Genomic DNA, 8,707 nt, shown 5'->3' on the forward strand with positions numbered 1-8,707 from the left:
CAGCCTCCTGCCTGCCTCTTTCCCCCTGTTTTCCTCACTCCTCCCCGGATTGTGCCGTCTGCCCAGGGTCCGGAAAGAGACGCGCTCGGCCGGCCGGTTTCCCTGCTGTAGCTCTTCTGCGTCAAAGGGGCCCTGCGTGTCGTCAGCGGCGTGGCCCTGCAGTTTGTAAGAGGGTCTCGGAGCCGGGGGTCCGCTCTTGGACGGTGACGGTTTCATCCGTGAGGGTCTGCTCATACCCCTTCTCCAACACTCCCTTGATTCTGGACACCCGCACCTGGTCACCCACATTGGAGTGAAAACTTGGGACGGTTTAATAATCATAATTCCTCACACTTACATAGCGCTTTTCTGGACACTCCACTCAAACTGCTTCACAGGTAATGGGGATCCCCTCCACCCCCACCGGTGTGCAGCCCCACCTGGATGATGCGACGGCAGCCATAGTGCGTCAGAACGCTCCCCACACACCAGCTCTCAGTGGGGAGGAGAGCAGAGTGATGAGGCCAGTTCAGAGATCACCCTAGACTGTTCTCCAGCCCTTAAGGGAGTCGTCTGGTGGGACGGAGGCCGGAGATCGCTCACTAGCCGTGTGGGAGAACTGGGGTTAGAAGAGCAAACGAGATCAGTTAGGACCCCCGTGGAGCAGGAGGTGTTTCTGTGGGGCGGCGCCTCCACGTTTTTGTGTTGATAGTTCCGCTGAACCTCTCTACCGCCCCAGCCCCCACGTCGCTGGCCGGCACGAGATTTCCGGTCTTCTAGCGTTTGAGAGCACCTTGGGAGGTCCCGCTTAAGAAATTCCTCTCCCCTCGGTGAGCCTGTCTCTCAATAATAATAATACAGTGTGTGATCTCCTGTCCCAGCCTGAGGAACAGACAGTGAGCCTGTCTCTCAATAATAATAATACAGTGTGTGATCTCCTGTCCCAGCCTGAGGAACAGACAGTGAGCCTGTCTCTCAATAATAATAATACAGTGTGTGATCTCCTGTCCCAGCCTGAGGAACAGACAGTGAGCCCGTCTCTCAATAATAATAATACAGTGTGTGATCTCCTGACCCAGCCTGAGGAACAGACAGTGAGCCTGTCTCTCAATAATAATAATTCAGTGTGTGATCTCCTGTCCCAGCCTGAGGAACAGACAGTGAGTCTGTCTCTCAATAATAATAATAATACAGTGTGTGATCTCCTGTCCCAGCTTGAGGAACAGACAGTGAGCCTGTCTCTCAATAATAATAATACAGTGTGTGATCTCCTGTCCCAGCCTGAGGAACAGACAGTGAGTCTGTCTCTCAATAATAATAATAATACAGTGTGGAAGAGCTCAAGGAGAGATCCCGGAACCAGAGATCTTATTTTTCCGAGTCCTGTAGATGGTGAGTTTGGCCTGGCCCAGCAGAAAATTAGCGAGGAGGTTCTGAGTTTTCCGTTTTTTTGTACGACCCAAACACGAAAATAATGTCACTGAAGACCAGGCCAAGGTTGGTGAAGAGCCGGATCAGTACGGCAAACATGGGCGACAGGCGGGGGCAGGCGCTGTAGCAGTGGAACACCGTCTCCCTCTGAGCGCAGAAATGACAGGCGTCAGACACCCCCGGGTCCAGAACCGACACAAACGAGTTGAGGGCTCAAGGAGAGATCCCGTCGGTCTGGGACTGAGCGCAGGAGACACTAGCAGACCAGGGAAAGGAGGCTGTGTGGTTGGAAGGTGATGGTCCTCAAACAGACCCTGGACCAACAGCATCTCCTCGAGAGGCAGAACAGAGCGAAGCTGACTAAGAAACCTGTCTACACACCGCCGTGAGTGTAGTCCTGGAGCGTCACACGCCCACTCCACGCTGCGCCAGCAGCCCTGATCCACGTCCAGCAGGTGGTGAAGCTGTGTGACGTTGGCGTGGACCAGTCTGCTGGTAAAGTCCAAGGAGCGGCCCGGTTCTATGTCCATTCGTAGATTGTGTATTAATGGTTCCCTGAGTGTCCAGTATAGACTGGGCCGCTCCTCTTCCCTCTGCACGCACAGATGCCGCCAGGCCTCCAGGAGACTGCGCTGGAAAGGCGGCAGTGGAGACAGGTCAACCCTGCTGGTGTCCATCAGGAAGAGCAGACAGTCGAGCCCGAGATGTCCTGCTCGACGCAGCAGGGTGAAGGTCAGCTCCTTCCAGGACAGCGAAGCCGGGCCGAACAGCAGCTTCTGCACTGCCTGCAAGCGAAAGGCGTCCACCCGGCTCTGGATGTCGATGAGTCCTTGCCCTCCGTCCTCTCTGGGCAGATAGAGGACGCCCCTCCGCAGCCAGTGCAGTCCGTCCCAGAAGAAGTCGAGGAGCGTGGCCTGCAGCTCCTCGACCAGTCCGGCTTGTGGCTCCAGACACACCAGGCGATGCCACAACATCGAAGCCACCAGGGTGTTGACAATCAGAACCCGGCCTCTGTAGGAGATCTGGGGGAGCAGCCAGCGCCAGCGGTCCAGACGACCTTTCACTTTTTTGAGGAGCCCCTCCCAGTTCTTTTTCACGCTGGCCTTGTCCCCCAGGTGCACCCCCAGGTATTTGAGTCCCCCTCTGGTCCAGCTGAGTCTCTCCGGCAAGACTGGGGGACCCATCTCGCTCTACTCCCCCAGGAGTAGGGCGCTACTCTTGGCCGAGTTTACTTTGGCTGATGATAGCCGCTGGAAATCACTCAAAGTTGTCTGTAGCGCCCTGACATCCTGTTCTCCTCCGACCACGACCATGATGTCATCAGCGTACGCCGAGATCTTGACAGTGGAATCGGGGCAGCCCGGGATGGACAGGCCCCTGATGACCCAGCGCAGCTGATGTAGCAGAGGCTCAATGGCAAGGGAGTAGAGCATTCCTGAGAGTGCACAGCCCTGTCGCCTCCCCTCCGCACTGGAAACGGAGCACTCAGCCCTCCGTTGACCTTTAGCACACTGAAGATGTCACTGTACAGCACCTGAATCATGGCAACAAAGACAGGGCTGAACCCGAACGACCTCATGGTCCTCCACAAATACTGATGTTCAACCCTATCGAAGGCCTTTTCCTGGTCTAACGAAATGAGACCAGTGTCTAAACCCAATAGTCTGGAGGTGGCCAAAACATCTCGAATCAGAAATATGTTATCAAAGATTGACCTTCCAGGCACGCAGTACGATTGGTCGGAGTGCACCACAGACCCCAGCACCACCTTCAGCCTGTTGGCCAGAGCCTTGGACAGGATTTTATAATCCACACACAGCAGGGCAACAGGTCTCCAGTTCTTAATGTCACACAGGTCCCCTTTCTTGGGCAGCAGGGTGACAACAGCTCTCCTGCAACTCAGTGGCAGATCCCCCTGCTCCAGACTTTCCAAATATACATCGAGCAGGTCAGGACCCAGCACAGCCCAGAAGGCACGATAGAATTCGGCTGGCAGGCCATCGAGACCAGGGGTCTTGCCATTGCTCAAGCCACTGAGTGCGGTGGAGAGCTCCTCCAGGGAGAGAGGCCTCTCCAGCCCTGCCCTTTCCTCTTCGGGGACCTGTGGAAGGTCTTCAAGGAACCTGCGTGTGCGGACCGAGTTCTCACTGGAGAAGAGCGCTTTATAGAACTGCACGGTCCTCTCCTGGATCTGCCCGGCCTCGTGCAGCTCCTGCCCTGTCTCCGAGCGCAGGCAGTGGATCTGCCGGCTCTGGCCCGGTTTCTTCTCTAGGCCGAAGAAATAGCGAGCCGGGGCGTCTACCTGTGATGCACTCTGAACCCTAGAATTTATTAGAGCTCCTTGTACTTTTGTGTCCAGAAGGCCAATGAGTGATTCTTTTTGGGTGTGGAGGTCATCAATTAGCCTCCTGTCTGCACGACACTCCAGAGCCTGGTGGAGCTCCAGAATGTCTCTCTCCAGAGCCTTCATGGACTCACGGATACATCTCGTGACACTTCCAGTGTACTGCTGGCAGAACTGGCGAATCTGCACCTTGCCAATATCCCACCACTGCCTCAGGGTGACAAAGTGGGCTTTCTGACTCCTCCACTGCTGCCAGAAGAACACGAGGCAGTCGCAGAAGTGAGCATCGTCAAGCAGCTGGGTATTAAAGTGCCAGTAGGCACTGCGGGACCTCACTGATGGCACAGCGACTGTGCAGACAGTGAGACAGTGGTCCGACAGGCCCACTGGACAGATAGAGCACTGCTTGACGATGCTGTAATGATGTTTATGGCAGTAAAGTCGGTCTAGCCTGGCCAGAGAGAGGGTATTCCCTCTGACCTGGGCCCAGGTGTACTGCCTCGTGTCCCCATGACATCTCCTCCAGATGTCAGTGAGGTCAGACTTGACGAGGATCCTGCGCAACTCCCTGGCCGACGGGCCATGTGGCTCTGCGTGATTCCTGTCCAGCGTGCTGCTCTCTGTGCAGTTGAAATCCCCCCCCAGGAAGACCAGCTCTTCAGGCTGGCAGGTCGCCAGTGCAGTGGTCCACTCTTTACTATCTGCTCTCCTGATTGGGACGCCACCGGCTCGGGCTCACCTGCTCCCTCCAGCGATCTCTTCTCCTGCACCCCGGCCGTGGGCTCTGACTCCCCGCTGCCTCCCTGCGCTGCTCCGCTCCCCGCTGCCTGACGCTGTCGGCTAGCCTCCTGTGCGCCCTGGGGCTGAAGCTCCCTGCCTGTCTCTTCCTCCACCTCCGGGCAGTTCTTCACCACATGCCCCTCGCTCCCGCACCTGAAGCACTTCATCGATTCCGAAGTCACGAATACAACATAGTCGCAGCTGTCAAGACGAAATTTAAGGGCCACATTGATCTCTTCTGTGGGTTTTTTTAAGGTTGACGTAGACCTGTCTCAGGAAAGAGACGACGTGCTTCAGCTGCGGTGCCCTGCAGCCCAGAGGGACCCTCCTGATCGGAGAGACCACCTGTCCATATCGGGACAGTTCCCTCTCCAGCAGCTCGTTCCTCATGAACGGAGGCACGTTGGAGAGGGTGATCTTTCGAGCCGGGGCCGCGAGAGGCAGTACCGGGGTGAAGGTGCCGTCCAGGACAACTCCCTTCTCCACCAGGGTGTTTGCCAAATCGGTAGACTGCAAGAAAATGACTATACCTCCACTCATGCGGGAAGCGGACCTGATGTTCCTGCAGCCCACGACCTCCCCGACCGCAAGAACGCACCTCTCAAGCGGACAGAACTCTGCAGGGGAGATTTTCACACCATGGCGATGAGTTAGTTTCTCAAAGGAGAGGTCTGGAGGATCGGGGCCTCCAGAACCGGCCATGATGAGAAAATAAACCCCGCTTTTCCCCAAAAAAGACAGAAAAACACAAACCCAGTGAAGAAAACACCGCCACACGATCAAACCCACCGAAGCTCCGCCCACTCACTCACTCAGTCTCGCAAGAAACACACAGAGAGAGAGAGAAAAGTGAATACAGACACTGACTGGACACTGATAGAGAGGAGTGAGAAGATAGAGAGGGGAGAGAGGAGAGAGAGGGTAGAGAGGAGAGAGAGTGGAGAGAAGATTGAGAGGGGTGAGAAGATGAGAGGGGCGAGTAGATAGAGAGGGGAGAGAAGATAGAGATGGAGAGAGGAGAGAGAGGGGCAAGAGGAGAGAGGGGAGAGGAGAGAGAGGGGCGAGAAGATAGAGAGCTGGTGAGAGGAGAGAGAGGGGTGAGAAGATAGAGAGGGAAGAGAGGAGAGAGAGGGGCAAGAAGATAGAGAAGGGCGAGAAGATAGAGAGGGGCGAGAGGAGAGAGAGGGGAGAGAGGGAAGAGAAGATAGAGAGGAGAAAGAGGAGAGAGAGGGGTGAGAAGAGAGAGGGGCGAGAGGAGAGAGAGAGGAGAGAGGAGAGAGAGGGATGAGGGACGAGAAGATAGAAAGGGGCGAGAAGATAGAGAGGGTAGAGAGGAGAGAGGAGAGAGAGGGACGAGAAGATAGAGAAGGGCGAGAAGATAGAGAGGGGAGAGAGGAGAGAGAGGGTAGAGAGGAGAGAGAGTGTAGAGAGGAGAGAGAGGAGATTGAGGGGAGAGAGGATAGAGAGGGACGAGAATATAGAGAGGGGCGAGAAGATAGAGAGGAGTGAGAGGAGAGAGAGGGTTGAGAAGATAGAGAGGGGACATTGGAGTTAGAGGGGCGAGAAGATAGAGAGGGGAGAGAGGAGAGAGTAGAGAGAGGGGCGAGAAGATAGAGAGGGGTGAGAGGAGAGAGAGTTCAATCAAACTTTATTTGACAGAAAAAAAACAAAAGTATTAATCAAGGGTCTTAAAACTCTATTTTAAGAATTAAGAAAAAAAAAATAATAATAAAAATAAATAAAAATCATAATTGGAATAAAACTCTTTCATTATTTATGATACTGCACAGGACATTTCCAAAACACCAAAACTTTTCGAATGTTCTGAGGTCATTATGCGATTTGTAAAACAGAAATTCTAACGATATCCTGCTCTTCACCAACCCTTCGAACATCCTCACCAAGTCTACAGACCCGGAACCAGAGATCTTATTTTTCCGAGTCCTGTAGATGGTGAGTTTGGCCTGGCCCAGCAAAAAATTAGCGAGGAGGGTCTGAGTTTTCCGTTTTTTTGTGTGACCTACCCCAAACACGAAGATAACATTGTTGAAGGCCAGGCCAAGGTTGGTGAAGAGCCGGATCAGTACGGCAAACATGGGCGACAGGCGGGGGCAGGCGCTGTAGCAGTGGAACACCGTCTCCCTCTGAGCGCAGAAGGGACAGGCGTCAGACACCGCCGGGTCCAGAACCGACACAAACGAGTTGACCCCCAGGATGGTGTGCAGGACCCTCCACTGCAGATCACCAGCCCTCTTGTTGAGGGGAAATCTGTAGAGGCTACCCCAGGCTGGCCGGACGTCATCCGGCACTCCCAGACGAGCCCTCCAGGGGGTGTCAGGGAGCGCGGACAGCTGGGCCTGGTGCCTAGATGTTACGACTAGTCTGTACAGACATTTCCCCCCAACACCAGCTAGAGACCTCTCCTCTGAGGCAAGGGGCTCAAGGAGAGATCCCGTCGGTCCGGGACTGAGCGCAGGAGACACTAGCAGACCAGGGAAAGGAGGCTGTGTGGTTGGAATGCGATGATCCTCAAACAGACCCTGGATCAGCAGCATCTCCTGGAGAGGCAGAGCAGAGCGAAGCTGACTGAGAAACCTGTCTACACACCGCCGCGAGTGTAGTCCCAGCGCGTCACACGCCCACTCCACGCTGCGCCAGCAGCCCTGATCCACGTCCAGCAGGTGGTGGAGCTGTGTAATGTTGGCGTGGACCAGTCTGCTGGTAAAGTCCAAGGAGCGGCCCGGTTCTATGTCCATTCGTAGATTGTGTATTAATGGTTCCCTGAGTGTCCAGTATAGACTGGGCCGCTCCTCTTCCCTCTGCACGCGCAGATGCCGCCAGGCCTCCAGGAGACTGCGCTGGAAAGGCGGCAGTGGAGACAGGTCAACCCTGCTGGTGTCCATTAGGAAGAGCACACAGTCGAGCCCGAGGTGTCCTGCTCGAGGCAGCAGGGTGAAGGTCAGCTCCCTCCAGGACAGCGAGGCCGGGCCGAACAGCAGCTTCTGCACTGCCTGCAGGCGAAAGGCGTCCACTCGGCTCCGGATGTCGATAAGTCCTTGCCCTCCGTCCTCTCTGGGCAAATAGAGGACGCCCCTCCGCAGCCAGTGCAGTCCGTCCCAGAAGAAGTCGAGGAGCGTGGCCTGCAGCTCCTCGACCAGTCCGGCTGGTGGCTCCAGACACACCAAGCGATGCCACAACATCGAAGCCACCAGGGTGTTGACAATCAGAGCCCGGCCTCTGTAGGAGATCTGGGGGAGCAGCCAGCGCCAGCGGTCCAGACGACCTTTCACTTTTTCAAGGAGCCCCTCCCAGTTCTTTTTCACGCTGGCCTAATCCCCCAGGTGCACCCCCAGGTATTTGAGTCCCCCTCTGGTCCAGCTGAGCCTCTCTGGCAAGGCTGGGGGACCCATCTCGCTCCACTCCCCCAGGAGTAGGGCGCTACTCTTGGCCCAGTTCACTTTGGCTGATGATAGCCGCTGGAAATCACTTAAAGTTGTCTGTAGCGCCCTGACATCCTGTTCTCCACTGACCACGACCATGATGTCATCAGCGTACGCCGAGATCTTGACAGTGGAGTCGGGGCAGCCCGGGATGGACAGCCCCTTGATGACCCGGCGCAGCTGATGTAGCAGAGGCTCGATGGCAAGGGAGTAGAGCATTCCTGAGAGTGCACAGCCCTGCCTGACTCCCCTCCGCACTGGAAACGGAGCACTCAGCCCTCCGTTGACCTTTAGCACACTGAAGATGTCACTGTACAGCACCTGAATCATGGCAACAAAGACAGGGCTGAACCCAAAGGACCTCATGGTCCTCCACAAATACTGATGTTCAACCCTATCGAAGGCCTTTTCCTGGTCTAACGAAATGAGACCAGTGTCTAAACCCAATAGTCTGGAGGTGGCCAAAACATCTCGAATCAGAAATATGTTATCAAAGATTGACCTTCCGGGCACGCAGTACGATTGGTCGGAGTGCACCACGGACCCCAGCACCACCCTCAGCCTGTTGGCCAGAGCCTTGGACAGGATTTTATAATCCACACACAGCAGGGCAACAGGTCTCCAGTTCTTAATGTCACACAGGTCCCCTTTCTTGGGCAGCAGGGTGACAACAGCTCTCCTGCAACTCAGTGGCAGATCCCCCTGCTCCAGACTTTCCAAATATACATCGAGC

The sequence above is a fragment of the Lepisosteus platostomus genome, chromosome 6 (assembly GCF_059453375.1).
Source record: "Lepisosteus platostomus isolate fLepPlt1 chromosome 6, fLepPlt1.hap1, whole genome shotgun sequence".
In the NCBI taxonomy this organism is placed as follows: domain Eukaryota; kingdom Metazoa; phylum Chordata; class Actinopteri; order Semionotiformes; family Lepisosteidae; genus Lepisosteus; species Lepisosteus platostomus.